Here is a 26,995-nt window from a genome sequence, read left to right as displayed (position 1 = left end):
GGGACTATGGAGAGATAAGAGCCACTGTTGGAGGTGATAATGAGGAAATCATTTTAAAGCCCCAATAAAGATTGTTGTATCCTAGTGCACAGTATGGTCATTAGTTACTATGCTTTAAAAGCTAATACAATTTAATATACAATAACTAAAGTGTTGTAGAATGTGCCATTTGTTGCCAAATTACCTTGGGGGAAGAATACCCCCACAAAACCCGCCTTGGTAGTGGTCAGGCTCGCTGGATGCACTCACTATGCACTATAAAGGGGCTAGTCTGTCAAAATTTGTCAGGGCTGCTTTGGGTTCCCATGCCAGCCCTGCCACGAACCTTCTCATACTTTATTTTACCACAATATGAACCACGGGTGAATTGAGTATTCTTGTAATGTGCTTTCAATTATTTTCGTATTACATTCTTTTTTCTAATCAGAGAACGTATTTGTAATACAAGTACTTTCTCACTAGTGACGAAGAACCTTCCTGCAGTCTTCACACACTGAGAGCGTAGCGCTCTACTTATGGTGTGGTCTGTTGACGTACTGCCTACATAGAAAGTGTGCATGTTGCCACGTCTGGTGATGGCATGCTGAGGTAGCAGTGGCCCGGCTGGAAGCCAGACATATTTGTGGCATCTTGGAAACCTGCTGTTAGATGCAAAGGGTTTGTGAGGTGCCAAGGCAGGTGCTGTCCCCGTGGCCTGGTACACCCTCGTTACCAAAGGCTGTATGTGCTGAATGTTGGCATCAAAATCAGAATCTCTGAAACAAGCACTAATGGCGTCCTCGCCACCACGATAATGCCAGGGAATGCTGTATACGGAAATGCCACCTATTGGGCCAGGGAGGACCTGGCTTGGCAGTTAGGGTGGACTGTTCCCACAAGGAACAGGGTCAAGACTGATTTGCATATGGCGGGACTCAAACTGGGGTGGTGTGGTGAGCAAATGAATGATGGATTAAAGCCAGATCTTTGTGACTGGGGGTGAATGTTTGCATTGTCCAGCATTCTGTCCATCAATTGTTTCTTTTGCATATGTCGCCCTAAGTGGGAAGGGTATGCCCAGACGTGGGTCCCGTGCGCACTACACCACTGGATTCAAGCTAGCCCGGCTGATGAAGGGTGATGCCCTGAGACCGGTCCCAGGATGCTTGTTTCTGGTCCGGGGAGGACTTGGCTTGGCAGTTCAGGCTGGACACAAGGGTCAAGACTGATTTGCATATGGCTGGGCCCAAACTGGGGTGGTGTAGTGAGCAAAAGAATGATGGATTAAACCCAGATTTGGGGGTGAATGTTTGCATTGTTCAGCATTCCGTCCATCAATTGTTTCTTTTGCACCTATTGGGTCACAGCACACACAGAGGCATGTTCACATGCCCCTATTGCTACCACAACATCACTTTCAGTGTTGTTGTGTTGGTGATAAGGGCTTCGCCTTATTTACAAGGCAGGGTCAAGCCACTTAACGTGGCTTCACCCTGCCTTATAAATAAGGTGTCCTTTTATGCTGTACTTCGCATGAAAGGGGAGGGTAATGGGTGTTGCAGGGGGCGTTCCACCGCAACACCCATTGATTTTGATGCTACCCCTTATTTACAAGAGTGCCGCAAATAGAAGGCAGAGCCAAAACTAAGACCAGGTAAAACCAGGTCTTAACATGGTGAAATGAAGAGAAATGCTTTATTTCTCCTCATTTTTGCTGTTTCCATGTGTCCTGCCTTGTGCAGCACACATAGAAACAGCAAATTACCATTGATTGTTTATGTGCTGGAAGATTACTCTTCACGCTCATAAAGAATCAAAAACTAAAAATGACGTTTTGCAACTTCTATGTGTGCTGCATTAAGCAGCCCACATAGAAGTTTCAAAACGCCATGAATGATTGTTTATGTTATGTTATGTTTGGGTCTCTTTTATAGCGCACGGCTACCCCAGGGGGTGTCCCGGCGCTTTGGCAAAGAGAAATGTACTAAAGAGAACACAACACAGCAGCTACACAGAAGGCCAACAATGAGATCATGCAGAATAGAGCCAAGTTTTCAGCTCCTTTCTGAAAGCAAGAAGTCTATTTGACTTTCTTAAGGAGACAGGTAGCTCATTCCAGCAGTGCGAGGCCCAGTAACGGAAGGAGCGTCCTCCGATCCGGACCAGTTTAACCGGGGGAACGACGGCTTTGGCCAACAGGGCCGACCGGAGCGTCATCCATGGGACATAAAAAGCCAGGCGCTTCTCCATATACTTTGGGCCGATTGAATGGAGGGCCTTAAAAGCCAGGGTCAGCACCTAAAAGGTGATTTTTTTAGCAATAGGCAGCCAGTGCAGTCTCTTAAGTAGTTCCGAGGCTTTAGCCCTGCGTGGGAGACTGAAAATGGCTCTTGCAGCCGAGTTCTGCACAATCTGCAAACGGGCCAACAGGTATTTAGGCAGCCCGATATACAGGGCATTCGCGTAATCCAAACGCGAGCCAATTAGAGACTGCACTATGATTTTTTTGTGCTGCAGAGACAGCAGGGGAAGAAACTTCCGAAGCATTTTCAAAATGCCGAAGCATTTTCCAGACAGGCCGAAGATCTGGGGTCCGAAAGAAAGGCTGTCATCGCATTGCACACCAAGGTTTTTGGCCTTTGTAGAGACCACCTCGGGAGGAAACATATCCTGGGGCCACCAGGTCTTCCAGCTGGGATCCGGCGGGCAGCCGAAAAAAAGCAGCTCTGAATTGTCGGAGTTGCACTTCAGACTGTGACGCCGAAACCAGTCGAAGACTGCACCCAGGCATTCCCTGATCCGACCACCGTCAAAAGCCTCTCCCTTTTTAAATGAAAAAAGGAGCTGGGTGTCATCAGCATAGGAAATGATCCGGGCACCAAAGGACTCCGCTACCACCGCCAGAGGGGTCATATAGATATTAAAAAGGGTAGGGCTCAGGATAGAACCCTGTGGAACCCCCACCTCTAGCGGCGGCATTTCCGCGGAGAACGGCGGTGCCCAGACCACCTGTCGACGGCCGGTCAGAAAGGATTTAAACCAGTTCCACAACCCTCCCACGAAAACCGATCACCCAGAGTCTCGAAAGGAGATCGACATGGGGGACGGTGTCGAACGCCGCCGACAAGTCCAGCATCACCAGAATGGCCTTCTGTTGGGATCTTGCTTCTTAGAATTGTGGGGATGTTGCTAGGAGGTTGGAATGTTGTGATATGAATAGCAGACAGTACAGAGGAAGCTGTGGAAGGAGCTGGAGGTCTCTTTACTTCTGACTAATAAAGTCTAACTTCAACTTTTACCCTGGATTGAAGATATCTTCTTTACATTGGTGACGAGGGAACCCTTTACTCTGGCAGGGGCAGAGATTGGAATTGACCTCCACCCCTGGATGATACTACTACTGGATTTGACTGTGGTATACAACTTACTCCTCCAACTTTGTTTCCTACTTTTCTTCCCAAGGCAGCAGCAACCTTGTGGTATGTACACTTTACTTCATATATTGCTCTCTATCTGAATCTTGGAACTAGATAGATAGATCGAGTTTTGCTTAAATTTCTGATTCTTTCACTGCCATCTGTGCGACAAGAATTTTCATTTTGTTATTCTTGCCACTTTTGCGCTTTATTTTTCAACACTTCTGAAGCGTTTTATCTCAACAATGGACGTTGAACGAAGATTTTACTAATTTCTGTGATTACCTACATCTTTCCTGAAATCGCATCTTTTGAGCTGAGCTTACTTACATGCTCGCGCGATTCTTCGGATTTTAAAACCGCCGCCTTAGAAGCCGCTGCCGCCTCAGAACCCTTGGACATCACTGACTTGATTACGCACCCGCGTGATGTTGAAGGTGTCACTTGCGTAATCCAACGTGGTGGCCATTTTTGTTTGGAATTGGAAGGAGTGTCTACGTGGGAGCGTCATTGCGTGATTCAGCGTGGCGGCCATCTTGGTTATCCAGAAAGCTTTGTTCGCCCGATCTGATGTGTAAACCGGCTTCCTACTTATCGAGGCTGTTTTCTCTTCACCGCGTTATTGTCTTGCTTGCTGCCGGCCAACTGCTGAACTGCTGAAATGCTGTACTGCTGAACTGCTGATTCGTTTCTTGCCTATTTGGATTGCAATTACCTCTGACTTCAGTAATTTTACAACAAATAATTTATTACTATACTAATCTTCATTGTTTTAGAAAAAGAGATTTGTTATTGATTGTTTACCATGGGTGACCAAACCTTTTCTACTCCTTCCTTCCTCCCTACTCCCGGTGAACCCCCAATACCTTGGAAAGAATGGAAAAAGTTATTCCTCACTTATGTTTTAGCATCTGGTGCAGACAAATATGGTCCTGTACGCAAACAAGCCATTCTTCTTCACAATTTGGGAGTGGAAGGTAGAAGATTGTACGAGGATTTGCCTGAGATATCTTTAGGTGTGGGAGACGGTCATGCTGCCAATGTCTATGATATGAGTATGTTGATGTTGGAAAAGAGATTCATTACAAAAATTAATACTCTTTTAGAAAGGCATAAGTTATTTTGTCATGTTCAAAAAGTCTATGAGGATGTTGCAACTTATGTGGCAGCCTTACGGGGATTGTCACTTAATTGTCAATTTAAAGATTTGACAGATTCTCTGATTCGTGATCAAATCGTTACATGCACTAATAATAAAAGAGTGCGAGAGAAGTTACTTAGTAAGGATTGCAATTTAGAAGAAGCTATTGAGATCGTTAAGGCTATAGAAAATACTGACTTATGGATAAAAGAAATGGATAAATGCTCTAGTTCAATAATATCAAAAGATAGTGTGACAAAAGAATTTGAGTCCACTATAAAATCTCAAACACAAGCATTTGTTGATGAAACTAAGGTTGTTAAAAATATTGGGAAGTTTGATTCTAAAAACAATAAGTTGTCAAATTATCATCCTCCAAATTATCGCCCTCCTAACTTTGTGCAACAAAGCAATTCACGTCTTGTGAAGTGTTATAGATGTGGATCTCCAGGACATATTGCATCAAGTCCTCGTTGTACAGCAAGGAATGCCATTTGCAGAGGATGTGGAAAGAGGGGTCATGTAGTTAAGGCTTGCAATGCTAAGACTCAATATGTTAATGAGATTGATGACTCTTGCGAAAATGTTGAGAATTTAATGTTGTGTGTAGATGGGCTGATTTTGAGTGAAGATTGTCTTTGCGCAAGTCCTATTTGTCTTATTGATGTGACTACTGAAAGCACTGATAAACTTGAGAAGCCACATTGTTTAATCAATTTTGATTCTAGAGATCCTATGCATTCTCAAACTAGAAATGTTAACATGCTGGTTGATTCTGGAAGCCTTTATACTTTGTTGTCCAAAGATATGTATGTTGAAATTTGGGAAGGTGATGTGGATCTCAATTCTTGGACTCCTCCAGATATAAAGGCTGTAGGGTATGGTGGGAAGACCATTGACATCTTAGGCCTCAAGTGGATGGTGATCACTTTTCTAAACAAACAAGTATTTGGGAGAGTGTATCTCACCAAGCAAGGGTCTAACTTGCTTGGTTGGCATCACCAGAAAGATCTAGGAATTGTGCTAAATCCCAATGCTCCTGAACCTGTTTCTTCATTCTCTGTTCTTAGTATTGATACTTTTGAAACAGATGTTATGAAGAAATTCCCTAATGTTTTTACAGAAAAGTTAGGAAAATTGAAGGGATTTTCTCCTAAGATCATTCTTAAGAAAAATGCAGTGCCTGTGGTTCATAAAGTGAGGTATTTACCACACTTGATGAGAGAACCCCTAAAAGTAGAATTGGACAAGCTATTAGATCTGAAGATTATAGAACCTATTGAGGCATCTGAGTGGCTCGCCCCCATTGTAGTCGCGCCCAAGGATGGTGGAACCAAAATTCGTCTCTGTGTAGACTTACGCAACTTAAATAAGAATATATGGGTGGATAGGCATCCATTGCCTAATATTTCTGAGATGTTAAGTGCCATGGGTGGTGGTGTGATATTCAGTGTGATTGACATGTCTGCAGCTTACCACCAAATTGATTTAGACGAAGGATCGAGACGGTCAGCGGACTCGATAATTCTCTCGCCTCGGTGCCCACTCTGATCAGCAATCACACTCGGCAACTCTGGGCATTAGCTTGCCTCATCTTCACTAACGGCCCCACCAGACCGCTGGGGATGCCTGGTCTAACCCTGGAGATACCCATTAAGGGCCATCTCTCAGGGAAGCCAGGAAGGGTTTCGCAGCGGTTGAAGCGCCTTGGGACCCTACGGGTAAGTAGTGCGCTATACAAATGCCTATACATACATACATACATACATACCTTACCTCATTTGTAACACCACTGGGGGCATTTCGCTATTGCAGGATGCCTTTTGGATTGGCGTCAGCCTCAGCGGTGTTTCAGAGAGTGATGGAAAGAGTTTTAAGTGGTATTGAGAATGTATTATGTTTTCAGGATGATGTATTAGTAGTTGGGAAAGATTGTCAACATCATGATAAGATTTTAACACGAGTTTTAGAGCGTATGGAAGTTAATGGTCTGACCATAAAAAAAGAAAAATGTCAATTGAAGAAAGATTGTGTGACGTATCTAGGTCATGAGATATCAGGTTTAGGTATTAAGCCAAAAAAAAGTATAATTTCTGCAATTAATGATGCTCCTACACCAACAACTAAAGATCAGCTAAGATCTTTTTTAGGATTAGCTGAATATTGTTCTAAGTTTATTAGAAATTTTTCGGATGTGGTTGAGCCTTTAAGGCGTTTGATGAAGAATGGTGTGGTTTTTGAATGGGATCAAGTTTGTGAGGATGCTTTCAAGTGCGTGAAAGTAGGAATTCTCCATGCACCTACTTTAGGTCATTTCGACGTTAAGGCCAAGACTTTGGTTACCACTATTGCTAGTGCTGTGGGACTTGGGGCTGTGCTCTCTCAGGTATCTGATGTTGTGGAAAGAATTATAGGTTTTGCCTCTAGAAGATTACAAGGTGCAGAAGTATCTTACTCAGTTATTGAGAGAGAAGCTCTTGCTTGCACGTGGGGAATTAAACATTTTAGATATTTTCTTTGGGGATTGCCTTTCAGAGTGCGTACAGATCATAAGCCTCTTGTGCATTTGTTTAAAGGAGGGAGAGGTTTGGAGGGTAATGTCACCCCTAGAATATCCAAATGGATTTTATCAGTGCTTGAATACAATTTTCAGATGGAGTATGTGAGAGGAGAAAAAAATGTTATTGCGGATTGTTTATCCAGAATGCCTGTAGACTTTGTAGATTTTGTAGAAGTTGATGACCCTGTAATTAGTTGTGATGAAATTCTTGCTTTTGATAAGAGCGATTGGGAGTCTGCCATGGCTGATGATTAAATAATTCCTTTGGTTATGAAACATGTTTCTGGGGGATGGTCTAGGGAATCCTCTAATGACATTCGCTTGAACGGTTTTTCTAATGTAGAAGCCGAATTGAGTGTATCTGAAGGGAAGTTGTGGAGAAGGAACAGATTGGTGCCACCGTGCAAGCTCAGATCAAAAATTATGAATATAGCACATGAAGGCCATTTGGGGAGGAACATGACCAAGAGAAGGATCCGCGAATCTTATTGGTGGCCAGGGATGGATGGTGAGATTGATGATTTGGTTAGGAATTGTCATGCGTGTGCTGCTAGCAATAAAACGAAAGTCATCAGGCAGCCTTCTCTTTCCTGCGTTGAGTTTCCGGTACGGCCATGGGAGAAATTGGCGATTGATTTCTTAGGGCCAATTTCCAAATTGGGTACTCGGAATAGATTCATAATGGTTCTTGTGGACTATCATTCTAAGTGGTTCGTAATGGAGTCCACTGAAAGTATTGACACAAAGAGAGTGATAAACTTTTTGGAAAGAACATTTTTAAATGAAGGTATTCCAAAAACTTTGGTATCGGATAATGGTGTGCAGCTGGTGTCGAGACAAATGAAGGAATTTTTGGATGGCATGGGGATTTGTCATGAGAAGGTTGCGTTGTTTAGGCCACAGGCCAATGGCCTTGTGGAAAGAATCAATAGATTTTTGATGAAGGACATTCAGTTATCCTTAGCAAATGGTTTGGTGTGGGCTGAGGAGCTTAAGAAGATGGTCTGGTCCTATAGAATAACTCCACATTCGGTCACGGGTATCTCTCCATTTGTCTCTCTAAAGGGGCGTGAGCCAGGTTTGAAGGAAGTTCCGGGTTGTCTGAAGAATAAAGAATGTGTGTGGGTCGATCGATCAAGTGTAAAAGATTGTGTTGTCAGTAGGCAGAGTGATTCTACACATTTATACAATCTCAGGATGAGGGTGAAAGATTCGAATATAAATGTTGGTGATTGGGTGGTGACAAAGAAATGTGGGATTGTAACTAAGGGAGAAAGTAAATATTTTCAACCTAAACAAGTAAAGCTTGTGAAGAAAAATGTTCTTATCCTAAATGATTGTTCTGCTTGGAGCTGTGGCAATGTTGCAAAGTGTAATGCTCCATAGATTTTATTGGTTCCTGTTTGTTTTATTTTTATATGTTTCATTTGTACATTTCCTCTGATATTGTAATGGGGGGAGATGTGTTGGGATCTTGCTTCTTAGAATTGTGGGGATGTTGCTAGGAGGTTGGAATGTTGTGATATGAATAGCAGACAGTACAGAGGAAGCTGTGGAAGGAGCTGGAGGTCTCTTTACTTCTGACTAATAAAGTCTAACTTCAACTTTTACCCTGGATTGAAGATATCTTCTTTACAACTTCCCCCCCAGATCAAGCACCTCTCTGATGGCATCGGTGATCTCGAGCAAAGCTGTCTCCGTGCTATAGTTAGCATGGAAGCCCGATTGAGAATCATGCAAGATGTTGTTGCTCTCTATAAAGTTGGAAATAGAGAGCTGTACATGTTTCTCGATCACCTTTGCCAGAGCAGGGAGAAGGGAGATCGGCCTGTATTTAGCATGGACAAGAGGATCCAGAGTAGGCTTTTTGAGTAGTGGCAGGATCAGGGCATGTTTCCAGGCGGAAGCTGTTGATAGCAGGTGCTATTTTTCCTAGACATTTCACTGGGCAAGGATCCAACGGCGAGCCAGACTGCAGCCGAGAAAGAAGGTCAAGTGAGGAAGTTACGGATAGAGAAGGAAACTCCGAAAAGACTATACTCCTCTCATCCGAAGGCGAAGGGGAGATGACCAGTTGGCTCGCAGATGAACCAATCCCGGCACCTGGGAAAGTGTCCTGAATGGACTTGATTTTATCTATGAAAAAGTCCCCCATCTGACTGATCGAGAGCTCGGAGTGCGAGTGGGCGGCCGAAATCGAGGAAGGAAAGATGAACTCCTTAATAATCCTAAAGAGTTCTTTACTCCTGTTTTCTGCCTCGTCAATTCTGTGCTCCAGGTAGACTTTTTTTCCCTCAGAGATTTGTTTATGATAGCTCCTAATTACTTCCCGGTAATTAGATTTATCAACCGGGTCATACTTGCGTCACCATATTCTCTCTGCTTTCTTGCAGTCCTGACGCATCTTTCGCAGAGAGGGAGTAAACCACGGGCCGGGAGATGTCTGGCCACCGATTTAGCTGGTTTCCCCGGGGCAAGCTCATCAAATCTAGCGGCCAGCCACTTCTGGACAGCATATAAGTCTTCCTCCAGATTGCCCGAGAGTTGACAGGGATGGCGGCACAGAGCATCGGACAGCATTTCCACCGTAACTTGATGAAAGGGCCGCCCCTTCTGAGTCTCCTCCTTCAGCACTCTAGGACCAGTCATGGTGGAAGAAAGGATCCAAAAATCTATTAAGAAGTGGTCAGACCAAGACACGGGACGCGGCAAGGACACTTCAATAATCTTGGTCGAAAAGATCTGATCGATAGTATGGCCTTTGATGTGTGTGGGGCTAGTAATATAATAAAGCAGCCCCAACGGGGCCACAGTATCCTGTAATTTAATGGTATCAGGATCCGTAACATTATTCATGTGGATATTCAGATCCCCCAGCAGAATACAGTGCTCCGATCTGAGGCAAGGCACCAATAGTGCCGCCTGCAGATCATCAAAGAACGAGCCCAGAGGCCCAGGAGCTCTGTAGACAAGGATCCCAGTGCACGTTTGACAGGGAGAGAGCCCTAAGGTAAAACCTAAGGCTTCACACCCGGAAATATTCTCAATGGCAAAGATCGAACAAGGGATGTTCTTCTCCACAATCAGAGCCACCCCCGCCTCTGCCTTCCGTTCTATCCTTCCTGAAGATATTATAATTAGAAGGAATGGCAGTTGCCAGGTCAGGACCTGAGCACTCTCCTAACCAAGTCTCCGTGATAAACAGGCAAGCTATTTTAGAGCCGTACAGCAGATTCCAGATGTCAACGGCATGTCTGCCGAGTGAACGAGTGTTAAGGAGAGAAGAATAATGACGTATAGGAGGGGACACTGAGGCGGGAACCTTCAAAACAGAGGCACGCCAGCCACATGCCGAACAGCCCTTCCTAAAGGAGCGACCACATGGGAGTACATAATGGCAAGTGGAGGGAGGAAGACCTTCCTGTACATTAACAATCATTTCTCCCAAAGCAGACATCCTTGCACCATGGTGCAAGGGTGCCTGCATTGGCGCTAGGTAGCTGATCTCAGCACCACTGCTAGGGGAAACGCAGGGGTACACCACATTCTTCTGAAGGTTAAAGAATGCCAAACATTATAACTCTTTAACATATGGCAAAGTTTTTCAACTCTCTGCCTGAGATTTTCAGGTGTATAGGACTGGTTAGAGGGAGGGGTAAGCTGCTGGTGGCCCAGGCTTTCTACTACTTCGGGATTGTCCACAGTTTAATGTTTTAGGTGGGTAGGGGGCTAGCCCTTTTAGCCCTACCCCTATTTTGCCCATGGTTTTATGAGTTCATGAGGTGTGATGAGGTTGGGTCACAGATGCCCCGAGCAAGGATGTTACATTAGGCAATTAACTATTTGCTGGTTTAGTAAATGTGAAATTCATCTACAGCATGAGGTCTTATATAGATTTTATAATCCTTTGAAATGCATGTAGTTGTTGGTTTCTATGCCTACCCCCAAATAGGCATGCAATAAGGACATTCCTTCTTCCATTATTCGGGAAATGTTGTCTACAAGATTAATCCAATGTAACGACTCTTAGCTGTCGAAAAGCAAACTTCCAACCATGCAGGAGTCAATACCTCATTTATTAGAGACATACAAGCAGATAGCTTAAAAATTAATTGATGTATGCTGGAGCAAAATGATCCTTCGTTAACTTGAAATCTTCTATTGGTGCTGCCGATCTTTGCCAGTCTGCGCAGGAGATCGGAGTGTGACACAATGTCAAAGCCTGCATTTGAATACGCCAGGATAAACACAGCCAACCCACCCTGATCTAAGGATTGCTTTAGATCTTCTGTGACCATTAGCAATGCAGTTTCTGTACTATGACTCTGACAGAAAACTTTCTACGTGATGTGAAAAATTCTGTTCACTTCCAAAAAATCTGCAAGATATCAATTAACCACTTACCCCAGAATGTTACAAATCCATGAAAGTAGTCGAATAGGTCTATAATTATCTATCTGTTCCAGGAATAACAATCTTTTTTTTTAGCAATGGGCGTATAATAGCATGCTTCCATAGATCCGGGACCACCCCACTGTCCAGGGATGCGTTATAGATATCTGTCATACCTGTAGCAAGCCTTTCAGGAGGATATCTAATAGGGCAGAGTCCTGCAGGGAGTTTAATTTGATCAGCCCAGCAATTTCAAGGATATCATTTTCCCAATTGGGAAACATTTAAAGCTTAGAATTGATTGACAATCTTGCACACAGTAGTCATATTGTCAGATTACGCTAAATCTGACAAAGTATTCTAAATAAGGCTGACTTTACCTAAAAATGGTTGGCCAGTGCCTCACAACGAGACTCTGAGGGGGTAGGGCCTGTCCCTGAGATTGCAGGCTTTAAAAACGAGTTCACAATCGTACAGGGTTCCTTACAGGAGTTCTCAGCCTGACTGATCCTGCTAGCAAAATTATTCAGCCGAGCACTCCGAATAGCGTATTGATATGTTTACAGCACCAGTCTATAGGTCTGTTCATCAATATCGCTTTAGTGGGCTCTCCACTTCCTTTCCGATCTCTTACATGCTTTCTTTAATTAAATCTGCTCTGTAGAGAACCAGTGGGCTGTAACGCAAGACTTGGGCTTCTTGCTTTCTCTTAAACCATCTGGGATAGAGTTAATCGAATTAGTAAATGCTAGAAATGAAGCTGCAACATCTCCATCTAGCTCAGGGGCAGAATTACGCAAGGACAATTCCCAGTCCTGCAGTTTCAATTTGGACAATAGATGGGTCAGCCTATTCTTCGATTTATTTCGAAAATTTGGTCCCGATTTTGGGCTGGCAAAAGGGATTAAGAAGTGATCAGACCAGTGGACTGGCAAAGGGGCCTCAGTTCTTATATTGTGAATATTTGAAAAATAGGGTCCAATATATGACTTTTATTGTGCGTAGGAACTCAACAAATTGGTGAAGCTGGAGTGCTGATAAGTTCAGAAGTAGATTCACGGATGTCTTCAAAATGTCAATTTAAATTGCCTAACAGCGTGAAATTCGCTGTTAGAAGGCTATGGGAATCTATGATATCTGGTGCAGCAGACACAAATTCTGAGGCTGGTCCTAAATGGCAATAGACAAGCAAGCCTGAAAAAGTATAAATAGATGAAAATGTGATTGAAAGGAACAGGCTTTCCCATCCTGTAACTTGGCCATGAGAGAATCTACATTCAAAATCCTTCTAATAAATGATAGCCCCTCCCACTCCAATCTTGTCAGCCCTATCATGTCTAAAAATTAAATAGCCAAGGGGAAGGGTGATGGCTAAATCAGGGTTACAGTTCCCCTTAAGCCAGTTTTTCGTCAGGAAAATAGATTCCGGTTGTTTTTCATGCATCAGTTAAAGTGCGGTGTTCTCCCTCGGCCCCACTTTTTTTTACGTATATGACTGTCCACTATCGGCCATTATATGTTCTTTTGGTTTCACTATGCTCTCTTACACTGATGACACCCAGATAATGGTCTCTTTCTCTCCAAATGGTGAGTCAATTTCCCAGAAACTTAACGGCTGCTTAGACTGAGTCACCAGGTGGATGGTAATAACCCATCTTTATGGGGCCAGCTTACATAGCCTCCGTCCCTAAGTAATCATCCTTCCCCTAAATCATAAATGAAATGTATAGGTGTTATTTTGGATGGCTGGCGCTCTATGGCTCTGCAAGCAAAAAAAGTAGCAGCCACCTGCTTCAGCCTCCTTAGAGTTTGAGGAAAACCATAAAATGGCTCCCTATGGAGCTATGAAGAGTTGTGGAACAGGCACTGATATTATCACGCCTTGTTTATGGTAACTCCCTGTTTTTAGGTAGCCCTATTTCAGTGACTAAAAGGCTGCTAATCATCCAGAACGCAGCAGCCCAACTGCTATTGGGCGTACCTATATTCCAGTCAGCTTTCCCAGCCCTGGTCCCACTGCACAGGCTACTGATAAACAGAAGAGTGCAATTCAAGGCACTATGTATAGGGCACTGTGCAAAATATGGATCTGGTCCACAGATTCTTCATCATCTTATCAAACCCTACAAGGCAAATAGAGATCTTAGCTCGCCAAGGTAGGTCTCCTCACAGATCCAAGAGTTAAGCGGGCCAGAAGTGGCTCCTGGTCCTTTGCCTACCTGAACTCTCTGCCTATTTATGGTGATCATTTAGATCACCATAATATACCATGCAGCGGGGACAGAGATGAGGTGAAGTGGCCTGTAGGAGAGTAGGATCTTCTTCTTATAGTTACACTGACATTTTGCTGATGTTTCACTGTTTTCGACTTAGACTGACTGGGATCCTGCTATTCAGGACCCCAGTCAAGCTGCTTTCTCCTCTAAATTGACTGCATGTACTTTAGGTACACTCCAGATTGGATTCTGGGATACCCTAATAAGACCTTAGTATATGGTATACTATGTACCTAGGGCATAGGTACCCCAAAGGCCTCCCAGGGGCTGCAGCATGTATTATGCCACCCTTGGGACACCATTCAAAATGACACAACAGGTCTGCTACTGCAGCCTGTGTAAGGTGGTGCATGCACCCCTTACTTAGATATAGGTTCACTGTACCTACCTTATATTACTGCACATATAAACAGTCGCCCCTATGGCAGACCTTATCAATCCTGATGGCAGGGTGCTGGGTTTTATGTGAGATGGTGCCCATGCATTAGCAGAGCCCATTTGCAGCCTTCGGAACCTATTCTCCAGGGTTGTTTGTGATGCAGCCAACCATATACTCTTAAGTGCATTATAACCTCGCGGTAAATGCTAACTTTAAACCGGCTGCATGGAAACATGTCGTGTTTGGAGTCAAACACCTTGGAATCATACCTCCACACCAGTAACTGGCGGTGTAGGTATGATTTCACCCTCCTAAAGAGACATATGTGACACACCGGTACACCCGGTACCAACTTTCTCAACCTGGGCATCACAAAATGGATGCTGCCAGCAACAGATACGAGTCTACCCTCCTGCTGATGAGCCAAGCTCGAGCAGGGGAAGGCTTGACAATGGGCTTCCTGTCACAGGGAGGTGTGACCACCTCCCAGACAGGCTTTAGTGTATTGAGGCTGGGTGGGTGCACTCTGAGAGTGCTTTGATGTCTGCACTGCAGACAAAGGAGGTACTTTCCCATGGTTTCTGAGGTTGATCTGCGATCTCAGCTATTCTGAGGCCTGTATCCCTTGTGGGGATCGTGCAACCCGAACCCCTGTGCACAGTGCACTTTGGAAGCAGCATATGCTTTTCGGCGACCCCTGAACCTGTGCTTTGGACTACTTGTAGTCCTGACCCCAAGAAGATTTTCCACTGAAGATTTACGGCCTACACTCTATGAGTGTTCCGTGGGCTGGTATTTTGTGATTCCTCTCGAGGTCCCTTTGTGATCCCTGGTCAGTTGGCCTGTGGATCCCTGTGAAGGTAACTTTACCTTTCCGTGGGCTTTCATGGTTGCTCCAGATGTGCCCTGACTCTCTATTTCTTGGAGAGACCCCAGGACCTTGCTGTTCCTCACCAAAGCTGAATTCCTCTGACCGTGTGGGGTGCAGTTGCCAAGGCTTGTTGGTGTTCCATCCGAACACTGCCCCCCCAGCACTCAACATCCTTTGTGGGACAGCTCATCTCCAGACTTTGGTCATCGTCGACATCTCCTGGTCCCCGTGGCTGTAGAGTCAAGCATTGCGTTAACTCACCTGAAGCACCTGACATCGGTGGGCATTCTTCTACCGAGCCTCTGTTCACCCTGAAGGGACCCTGACTCTTTCCCCTCTGCTTTCAGGTTCTTCTCACCTTGAATCCAGGCTTTGATTCCACCGGACACTTTTCACCTTCCCAGCAGCAGCACTTTTCAACAACATGCCATTGAAAACGACGAAGATTCCCGACATCACTTGTCACCTATGCACCCGGCTGTCCTGGGTTAGGTAACATGGGTACTCTGGTACTCACAAGGGTGTTGACCTTAGAACCTTCTATGTCTGAAAGGGTTTGCTCAATGTCCTTTCCAAAGTGTCCTTAAACTTTTAAATTCTTTCCCATAGAGTTTTACCGAGCTCGCGTCTGTGTTCTCACACTGCACCCGTCCTCCGTAGGTCCCCTGTGTCACTTCTTTGGGTGGTTCCTTGGGGTCCCAGTGATTCTACGTGCTCTAGGGACTGTGTCTAGTCAAGTTGTGGTTGTTACACCACTTTCTTAGTATATGATTTGGTCTTCCCCTGGAGCCCACTGTGTGTTGTGCTATTTACTGTCATCCTAGTGATTTAATATTGTGTGCTTTGTTCTCTAATCTCATAAAGAGGTTAGTAGAGAGTGTTTAGTAATAAATACATACATTTTTATATATTCCTTGTGTGGTTCTCCTTTCATTTGGTCATTCAGGAGGCTCTGATCTGGTAAAACAAGCTGTATTACATTCCTTCGAGACTTAGCCTGAAGGCTGCTCTCCATAGCTACCACTAGGATAACTTTCAATAAAAGTTGTCATTAACCTAATCATCAATAAGGGTTGTTTGCACTGGTACAAGGTGCCCACTATAATTAGTGGACAGCAAACACCAGGCCAACTTCTCACATGGCCCTCACTGCACACCTTCTCTAGAAACCCATAATATACCATGCAACAGAGGACAGAGATGAGGTACGGTGGATCCTCTGATCACCTTCATTAGTTTACCATAGTATACCATGCAGCAAATGACAGAGATGAGGTGCAGTGTCCCTGTCGACCATTTTCTCTAAATCAACATAATATACAAAGCTGCAGAGGACAGAAATGAGGTGCAGTGGTCCCCGCTGACCACCTTCTGTAGATCACCCTAATATACCATGCAGCAGAGGACAGAGATAGGGTACATCGGCCGCTGCTGATCACCTTCTGTAGATCACCATAATATACCATGCAGCTGAGGACAGAGATGGGGTACAGTGGCCCCTGCTGACCACCATATCTAAATCACCATAATATACCATGCAGCAGAGGACAGAGATTATGTGCTGTGGTTCCCACCAACTCCATTCTCTAGATCACCATAATATGCCATGAAACTGATGACAGCAATGAGGTACAGTGACCCTGCTGACCACCTTCTGTAGATGACAATAATATATAATTCAGAGGAGGACAGAGATAGGTGCAGAAGCCCCTGCCAACTACCTTCTTTAGATCACCATAATATGCCATGCAGTGGAGGACAGAGAAGAGGTGCAGTGGTCCCCACCGACCCCTTCTCAAGATCACTAAAATATGTCACATAGTGGATGACAGAGGTGAGGTGCAAGGGAATACCCCTTTCTCCACATCAACACAGTATAACTTGCAGCTGACCAATGGGCATATTGCTGTGGACAATTTAAATTCCTGTCGCCTAACTACTGCAGGGAGGCCCGGGGCCCACGAAGGGGGCCCTCCTAAGAGGGTGGCCCCCCCAGTGCCAAAGGATGGCACACAAGTCAGCCTCCCAGTGTTGGGGCCCCTCGAGGGTCCCGCATGCTCACGTCACTTCTGGGCAGGAGGAGGAGTGGGGAGAGGTACTTATACCTCTCCTGCCCACTGTTCGGCCTCTTTTCCATGCTTTCAGGGGAAGACATGGAGACCTCGTGCAGGAGGGTGAACAGCGCCATGCATACATTCACCGACCAAAAGGGTTTTGGTTTATCCGGCATGGGTTGCTACACACTAAGTCCACAGGGTGTTTTGATGCAGATGGGATACACATGTCCAAAGTGGGAATGGACATATTCTTGCTTGATCTGGGGGAGGCCATGGAATCAGCAGGGTTTAGGTAACTAGGTCTATCGTGGTGGGGGGCCCTGGGGTGACGGTGGCCACACCCAGTGTTGTGGTGGAGTTACAGGGCGATCCAGAGGTACCCACTGCAGGAGCACATTAAGGGTGCAAAAGCCAAATATCCAAAGGGAGGTCCTCGCGTTGGACCCTGAAGGAACGACGGCACCCCGTTAGTCCTCCGGGCGGTTGTGGACCTGAACCACTGGGGGTTGCCTGCAACTCTCCGCCCCCCTTAGCTGGGGGGGCGTGAGTAAGGGGGTTGACGAGGGGTTCACCGGTGGGAGGGGCTATCCCCTCCCCCAAAACTAACAAACACTGGTTGGCTAGGGCCAAGGTGTAATTTGGCTCATCAGGCGGGCAGGCGGTGAGGGGCTGCCTGTCCTAGGATCCCCTGTGAGATAACCCACCATGTTGGCATATTTGTTATGCAAATAAACCTGCAGCAATTTTCTCCACTAAGAATGTGTCTTATCTGATTTTTTCTCCATATTATTGCTGTGGGAGGGATGGGAAGTGTTGCCGATATTGGCACTAAGGTTAAGACTCATTCATTTAAAATATTTGCAAGGTATATATCGCACCCCTCCACAATTTATACCACATCGCATTGTTGGTAGATTTATCCTGCTTGCGCTGCAAAGCACCACAAGCATCATTTATGCATTCAAGAGTGGCACCTTTTTGGAAAGAGGTATTTACACACATTCAGATTATCACAGGGTATTTACTCTCGCAGACTATGCTAGTTGGATTATTGGGATACGTTAAATGCTCCCATAAAACACATCGCCGTCTTATTGCTATGATGCTGTTGCTGGAGGAGAGAAGGATGGCCATGCACTGGGGCAGAGAATACTCCCCACACTTACAAGTTGACTACACAATATTACGTTTTACCAAGAACAACTATCAGTATATTGGGAACTGATGACCCTCTGCTCTAGACCTAAGGATATATGGGAACCAATTAAATCTTGGCTCCGGCACAGGGATTCGGAGACACCTGACCGGACTGCACCACTGACTACACAGGTGCAGATTTGACCCCCACCAACAAGGGGACTCACAAGATATATTTGGTACCAACACTCTCCACTGTAGTGTCATGCTCAACATATTTAATGTCTCAGCCAGCATTTGATTTGTCAGACACTCCCTCGAGGGCTGGACACACTTACAACTCACACCTATCCACCAGAGGCATCAGGAGTGACGTGGCCCTGCACATACAAGGGCCCAGTTGCACGTGCTGATGGCCACTTAAACCAGTATATCCACAGTCTCTCTGTCACTCATTTTAGTAGCATGTGGGCCCAGGACCCACAACACTACAATGGCAACAAGTAGGTCTTATCCTGCGTGTGCAGTAGCAGCCGCCTCGCAGTTCCTCATGGAGGGAGTACAGCCCGAGGCACCCCACACCTTCTGCTGCACTAACTGGCCTTGAGGTGAGAATGAAATGACTGTACATCCCCATACAGCAGCCCAGCCCTGACAATGGCCTTTCTCCTGTGCACCCGGCATGCCCTGGTTATGCTGTAGTCCCTTGTAAGGCTTTCCGCCGCATGCACCTACGGCCGGGAGTTGGTGCCTCAGCGAGGAAGAAGGACACGTCTGTACCTCTTCTGAGTGCTACCGAAGCTGCCTCTATCCAGGAAATGCTGCTGAGACAACAGAGATGGGTAGGGCCATACACCACACCATAGGCCAAGAAAATATAGGCTGTGCCTGCGGGTTGCGGCCCCAGTGCCTTCCAGCAAGACCCAGGCCACAGTGCAATAGTGGGCCACCAGCAATGCACAGTGGGACTGCAGGGGCGGCTCTAGGATCATGGTGGCCCTGGGCAGGGAGCGTAGGTAGGGGGCCCCGGAAGAGGGGGTGCGGGCAGGGCGGAGCGCGGAGGCCAGTGAAGAGGGGTGGGTTCGGGGTGTTTGGATGCAGAGCAGAGCCTGAGGCCGCCAAATCCCTGCCAGGGGCCACCACGCAACTATTTATCCATCCTCAGAGGATTATTATTTTAAGGATATATATTGGCTTGGTGGCCCCTGGGGTTTGGTGGCCCTGTGCAGGTGCACAGCTTGCACATGCCTAAGGCCACCCCTGGTGGCAGACTGCTGGGCGGCCGCCTTCCTCTGTACCTACCTTCCCGTCTTCAGTGCTCCAGCAGGCTACCCACACATGCCAGTATCTCTAGCCAATATGCCAGCACTAGGTCAGTGCATGATTAAAGCCGGCAGATGAGAACGTGTCGCTGCCCGCAAGTGAGACGAGCCCAGTCCGAGGCTATGTTCAATTTAGGCACTAGCGCAGCACAGAATTTTACACTGGCTACACATTGTCTCCCTCAGCAGAATTAACAAAGATGCTGCGGTGTCCTGCGGCAGTGGGCCGGCACCGAGTATCCTTACCTGCTGATGCGATGGGCACTCCTTTTACCAGCTGGCCTCAGCAACCATAAGTGGACGAAGCCAGCAAAGAGTGGAATACCTCAGCCCAAGTGAGCATGCTTGCGATCTCACCACGAGGCTCTGCAGAAGCCTATCACAAGTGAGGATGGTGGCTGCAGCGCCACCTGGTGAAAGCAAAGAGCACGGCCCTGCAATTGCATGAACAGCCAGCAGTGGAGGACACCTGTCTGAAGAGCACTGCATGTCCTCCAACGACACTGGTTTTTGGAACTGAAAAGGGCCGCTAATTCAAAAGAGCTGCCCCGGCCTGAGTGAGTGGTGGTTGAAGTGCCACCTAGTAGTTATCCCCACATCTCAAGCCTGGCATGAAGCGGAGCAGGTGATGTAAAAACTGTCCCAGCTAAAGACCAGCATACAGAAGGAATAAGCATTTTCAAAGAGAAAGAGAGACAGTGGAACCTTCCTAATTTATAGCACCTAAGCCAAGTCACTCCCAATTTTAAATCACCCCCAATGGTTTGTATGGGCGAAGTGTGTGCACACTGGTTAACACCCACTGTCACAAAGTTAGTTCATCAAAGAACTCAAGTAGTCAATACATAAACGCAAAGGTGCACCACACAGTTTTTAAACTACAATACTAATAATCACAGACGTGGATTATCTTGGTTGTGATTTTCTTTATTCCAAAACGGTGTACAATCAAAACCCGGGTTTTCACAGCCGACGCGTTTCGTCCTCTAGGGACTTCTTCAGGGCGAATTCTTTTGATCATGGATAGTCGTCTAACTGGGTAGATATTTTCTTTCTTTATAGCACAAACGTCTCAAGAGGTTTCTTAAATAATAATGCTGTGATGCCACATATATGTTATGTTGTGGGCAAAAGTAGTCCAAAGAAAGTAGTCTTCAAATATTTAACAAGATGTTTACAGTCAGTCCTCTATAGTTGCTATATAATCTAAAGCTCAGAGGAAGATGGTCAGAGAAACGGTTGTACCAGCAAGGGTGACTCTTAATAAAGTCCCATGCTCCCTACACGATCCTTCTTCGTTCCGCACCGCGTGAAAATGGCTTCCTTCCCGGATTAGGGCATCTAATATTAGTATTGTAGTTTAAAAACTGTGTGGTGCACCTTTGCGTTTATGTATTGAGAAGGAATAAGCATATTTAAAAAAAAATACTGCAGCAGAGGGAGAGAAACTCCATGCCCTTCCATAAGGATAAACCCAGAGCACTGCAATGCCATGCTGCTCATCCTGCACTGCCTGCAGCAGCATTACTACACAGGTACCTGAGTTTGCTTCTACTTTTCCCCCTGTGTCACTGTGCTATCAGGGAAGATAGAAAGAAGTGCCTACCCCTCAGTGGTAATCGGCCACCTCTGCAAGTGAGAGGAGCAGAGGCACCCTCACAGACACAAAGCAAGTTATTTGAAGCACCTGGTTGCTCCGACCCGGGTCCAGACCTCCCTTGAGAAAAGAGAGGAGCAGACAGACCTAGCATGGCCCGAATGCAGGAGGGAGAGCCTCAACATCTCCACTTCAGAACTTGAAATACAAACCCGCAGTGGGCTGAAGACAGCAGAGTGTCCTCCCTCACACTGCATCAAGACAGAGCCGCCAGTGACCCCAGATAGGCAAGAGGAGGGCCACATACTCCAATTGTCTAGCTGCCACCACAGCATGTGCACTAAAGACATGTGAGATGTGGCCGGACGCCACACCAGACAGCAAGTAAGAAAGAGCAAGGCGCAATGCCACCTGATGAAGAAATAAGAAAAGAGACGAGAGACTGGAAGTCTCGCCTGCCTGGTCCAGAGACCACTTAATGTTGAGAGGCCATGTTGGCCTGTTTGGAAAATGGTACATGCTATTGCACCCAGAAAAAGAACTGGAGGCGTGACCTGCTGGTCTACACCTAGAACCTGACGACCAACCAAGAGGCCAAGCCTGAAGCTGAAGAAGAATCGAGCTGCTGCGGGAGCTCTTCCAGACACACTAACAGCAAGCGGACTTGCTGATACAACACGAGAACTACCTGGTGACCGCCCAGTCGGAGACCGAGAGTAAGCCACAAGCATGTGCAAACAGACTCTCTGCCTTTCGCTTCTCAGCTTGCCTATTAAGACACAGTCACCGCAAGCTCAGTAACCCAAGACATCCAAGCGCAAGGATGCAGATGCCTCCTTTAAGGAAATGGAAGGGCCTGGCCACCCCTACCCCTGGTGATTGACTCAAGAACGAAGGTCTGCACCCTTATGGTAAGTAATCAAAGGTCATTCAGATTCACCACACGGCTGGCAATGCCATCACGCCAGTCCATGACAAGTGCGTCAAACACTCCCATCCCTAAAGTACCAAACACGTGGACTGGAGTCCTACACATTTCCATACCAAGTGACAAGAAGAACCTGCTAACCTGGCTTGCATCCAGATACCGGTAAAGAGAGCACGTCTTGACCAAGACCCATCCACCCCTGAGGTTTGTGTGAGCAACTAGGCATTGATTCCTCAGTGATATTGCAGCTGCCTCCACGTAGGCACACATGCTGTCCCAGCACAGCACACAAGCAGTCCTGTGGCAAGCCAGACAATTGGCTTCCCCCAGGCGCGAGAGTTAGATTTGATATTGCCCCAGCGACAGACTCCAGGATTAGGCTAGGTTGTCTAACGGAAACTTCAGTCGATCAAGCAACTCCGTCGTGAACCGTCACCATTGACTCCAGCCACGCTCATGACACACTCTGTTTATTAACTGTTAGGACCTACCACAGATCATCCTCAACAACAGCGGAGTGATACAACTTCAGACCAGAGGATATCTTTCAACTGATACACTGCCAATGCGGCTGATGCCGCCAGGCCAGCATTCATGTCCTAAAACACTGAGGTTAAATTATGAATGCAAGCAAAGATGTCCAGCTACAGTCCGAGTCATCGGCTCCATGTCTGCTGTTTTTCACACTGCACGATTCTAGAGGCTGATGGACCCTGTGGTGTTTATTTTTATTGTTGTTTACTCGATTCCTAAATACGTTTTTGGGATGCATCATGCATTTTTGTGAAATTCGCTATTTTTAGCGATTTCCAAAAATGCGATTGCTTTTAAGGAATCGCAAATTTGCGATTCCTTAAAAGCAATGCATGATTGTTTTTCAAATTGCGAATTCGCAATTAGGGGGTGCAAATTACCACGAGGGTGAACCTCGTGGTAATTTGCGAAAAAGTTTTAAAATTCTCAAAATTGCATTTTAAACACTGTCATGTTACAGACACACATGTCCTTAGGACATGTGTGTGTGAAACATGCACTTTAAAATACATTTCAGAGGTGCAGGGGGGGTCCTTTGGACCCCCCCTGCACCCATGGAATGCATTAACATTTTGCGAATCGCTAATTGAAATTCGCAAAATGTCAATGCCTTCCCATTGATTCCTATGGGCCTTTTGGCCCATAGGAATCAATGGGAATTGCGATATCGCAAATTAGAATTCGCATAATATTTGCGATTCGGTAAAAATTGTGATTTTTACCGAATCGCAAATATTATGCAATTAAAATCATGCATCCCATTTTGCGATTCCTTATTTGCGATTCCCTAAAAATCGCAAATAAGGAATCGCAAAACCTTACAATGATGCATGTGGCTGGTAGTGTTGTGCTGGACACGCACTAATGCCTCAACAGGCATTTGTATTGCTAGCTACTCCCTTGAGGGCTGGACACACTTGCACCCAATACCCATCCACCACAGGCGTCATAAGTGGCGTGACCCTACAAATAAAAGGGCCTGGTGCACGTGCTCTTGGCCAGCTAACCAGTATATCCACTGCCTCTGTGTCACTCACTTTAGTAGCATGTGGGCCCAGGGCCCACAGCACTACATCTACCTCTCCTACTTCTTGACTATAGTGCATGTGGCTATAACTACTCTGTAGTGATCTGTATATGTTTACTATATGATTGTAAACGCTATAGCATGTACGTGAAAGATATTTTTTGCGAATATACTATGCAGTGCTTTTCCTGTCGAGCTCTCATACACTGCTCCGACTCATTTTTCCACTTCCATTTCCCAAATTCTCCCTGACGTGTCGACGATATTGTTTGTTCGCTGTATAGGATTTGTAGCAAAATGCTAATCAATAGAATTTTAAAACAAACACAGTAGACCTCGCACCATGCAGAGGTGGACTGAAGTGAGTTGCTGCGGTCCCTGTCGACCACCTTCAAACCATAACATTCCCTGCAGCGGAGGACAGAGATCAGATGCGGTGCTGTTCCAGACACCCCCACCCCCGCCCCTCATTGTACTTCTTTGCAGTATACCATAAAGTAGAGGGCAGATTTGGTTTCTCATGCGTCAGTCTTCCTTCCTGTCATAATGTGCCACAAAATACATTGTAAACTCTGGTTCTGTGATATTAGGCGATCTCTGTTAATGACACGTTTCCTCTTCCCAGGTCACCGTGTCCGTAGCAGTGGGATGCTCCGCCGAGCTTTAGGCAGACTGGCCAGACGTCAGCCCAGGCTCACAAAAATATATATATTTGCTTTTATCACAGCTTCATAAAGACGCTTTCTTTTGGCAAAGGAACCGCTAGTCCAACATAGCAAACAAAGTTGGTCAAAAGTGAAAGACGTACCTGGTCCGAGCCTCCCTGTGAACAGCAGCTGGAGATGTGAGCTAACTGTGCAGACTAGTGCCTTTCCGAGGCACTAAGCCCCTGGCATGCTGCACCAGAAAAACTAGTTCCACGCTGCTTCTGTGAAAACAAAGGACGCGTCATATTGACACAAGCCAACGGGAGCTCTTGACAGGGTTTAGAATATTTATTTTTAACTCTTTGTGGCAAACACATGCGAGTGCCCCTGCATGGATGTGGCATATCCTCCTGCAAGGGACGGCGCCGCGAGCTCAGCGTTTGACATGAAGGCAGAGGCTCCTCACACCTGGCTAATGTTTAATCCTTGGACACCCGCCATTAGGTGACGCGCACGCGGGCGCTATTGTTTGGATGAACGGTTTAAAGCACGGCAGCGACTTTAGAAGCAGGAAGTGCAAGGAGATGACAATGCCGTCACTGCTTCCTGTTCCTTGGAACGCTTGGTCCGGGAAAGCACGTGTTTTGCGTTTTTTAGCCTAAAGTCTGCAGCTGCCGGCCGCTTTATTGAGACTAAGGTAGCTAACTCTCTGGCATGGTGCACTTTAGCTCACTCCGCCTGTGAGTTAGCTAGCAAGCAATATGGAACTAGAAGAAAACAGCTGATACGATTCATTCAAATAGATTACATTTTAATCATTCATTTTGTGTTTATATATAGTGCTTTATGGCACAAGAGTTGTGTCACAGCACCACTATACGTGTATTTGCAGGTAGACAGCGTTCTGTGAAGTATCATGAAGATGAACTGGATTATACATAGTGAGTTAAACCTATGCTAAGGACTGAGCTATACACAGTGTGAATTAAACCACCATGCTAACGGCATTCACTGATTTGAGAATGAAGGACCTCCATATGCAGTAGGGTTGACTGGATTATACCGAAGGCACCCACCTTAACGTATTTGATCACAGCAGAGAGAGGGGCATATTTACAAGCCCCTAGCATCACCAGAGCGTCACTTTTTTTGACGCTACTTTGGCGCTCTGTTCTGGCCCATATTTACAAGGTCACGCAAAGCAACTCTGCATGGTTTTTCATGGCCTTGTGAATGGGTCCCTTTTCAACCACAATTTGTGTGAAAGGGGCACTTAATGGGTGTAGCTGTGGGAATTCCACCACAGCACCCATTGTTTTTTGCTGTGACCTCAGATTTACAAGGATCTGTAAATCTGAGGCAGCTCCAAAAACTAATGCCTTTGAAAAACAGGCGTTAGATTGATGCAACAAGGAGAAACACTTTTATTTCTCTTCATTTTTTGCTCATTCGATGTGTGCTGCACAGCAGACATAGGAGGAGCAAATCATCTTTAATGATTGTTTATGTGCTGGAAGGTGTCCCTTCCTTCACATAAAAAATCCCCCCAGCATTGCAGGCACCCTTGCACCATGGCGCAAGGGTGTCTGCGTTGGAGCTAAGCAGATTTTTTAGTGCCGTCGCAAGGGAAAAAATTGGGGTGCCCTGTATTCTTGAGGATATGGTGCAGTTTATTGAAATGACTTAGCCCAGCGTTGCCCCAGAGTGTGCTGTAAGTCAGCCCTCTAGGCATTGGCTTTGATGTGTTTTTGATGCTTTCCTATTGCTAAGATGGACAGTCCCTCAATCTCATGGCATTTCGAGGATGGTCAAATTGTTCCAGTTGTGTTCTTATTGGGTTTTGATGATCTGTCATTAATCAGTCATTTTATTAGATTGCAAATGCAACAAGAAACCATTGCTCAGTCTTTTCTTAGTAGGTACAAATGGAGTTTAATTGCTGATATGGCTTCTTTGTTTATGCAGTACATGCTGTTTGGATGTGCTACTCTGTCCTAAAGACACAGTGCTATTTGATATATGTGAATTAATGGAAAAACGAAAATCGAGAAACCACATTGGAGGAAACCAACTCATGCAAAACCAATTTTAAGGAAAGACAGGTCAAGGAAATATAAATAAGCTGAAATTTAAAGGAAGCATTTGAAAAAAAGATAATTTTGAAGAAAAATCCAAAATTACGTTATACTTTGGTGGAGTTTAGGACTTTTGATGGTTTTTGGGGTTCAGGGATGAGTAATGTTTAGGTCTGAGGAAGGGCTTTTAGGGTCCTGGAATGGGTGGAGTTCAGACATAGAATTGTTTTTTAGGTATCAGAAAAGGGCGAAGGTTTGGGATGGTGGTATGTTTTTAGGGCTCATGGATGAGTGAAGTATAGGGGTGGTGAGTTGTTTTAGGGTTCAAGAAAGTGTGGAATGTAGGGGTGCTGGAGGAATGTTAGGGTTCATGGATGGGCAGGGATTAGGACTGCTGGGTGTTTTTAGGATCAAGTGATGGATAAAGATTAGGGGTGGTAAAGAGTTTTTAGGATTCAGGATTGAGCGAAGATTAGGGGGGTGATAAGTCTTTAAGGATTCAGGGATGGGTGGAGTTTAGATGCAAAAAGGGTTTTTTAGGGGCAAGGGATGGGTAGAGTTTAGGGGGGTGAGGATTTTTAGGGGTCATGGATAAGTGGTGTTTAAGGGTGGTGAGCTTTTTTTTTATTCAGGGATGGGTGGAGTTGGAGATAGTGA

At 45.8% G+C, this 26,995-nt stretch overlaps 1 protein-coding gene across 2 annotated transcripts in view; it reads right to left on the bottom strand.

The window, feature by feature from the left end:
• Positions 1–24,708, bottom strand: part of LOC147733251 (synaptotagmin-5-like) — a 417,434-nt gene extending 392,726 nt beyond the window's left edge. The window contains exon 1 of one of the 2 annotated variants that reach the window (XM_086957813.1): positions 24,425–24,708. The gene's annotated coding sequence lies outside the window, so the exon portion shown is untranslated. The remainder of the gene's footprint in view (positions 1–24,424) is intronic. The other variant, XM_086957812.1, reaches the window with a different exon arrangement.
• Between the last annotated feature and the right edge of the window lie 2,287 nt (positions 24,709–26,995).

This window comes from Lissotriton vulgaris, chromosome 2_1 (genome assembly GCF_964263255.1).
Source record: "Lissotriton vulgaris chromosome 2_1, aLisVul1.2, whole genome shotgun sequence".
In the NCBI taxonomy this organism is placed as follows: domain Eukaryota; kingdom Metazoa; phylum Chordata; class Amphibia; order Caudata; family Salamandridae; genus Lissotriton; species Lissotriton vulgaris.
This window is presented reverse-complemented; position numbering and strand designations above follow the sequence as displayed.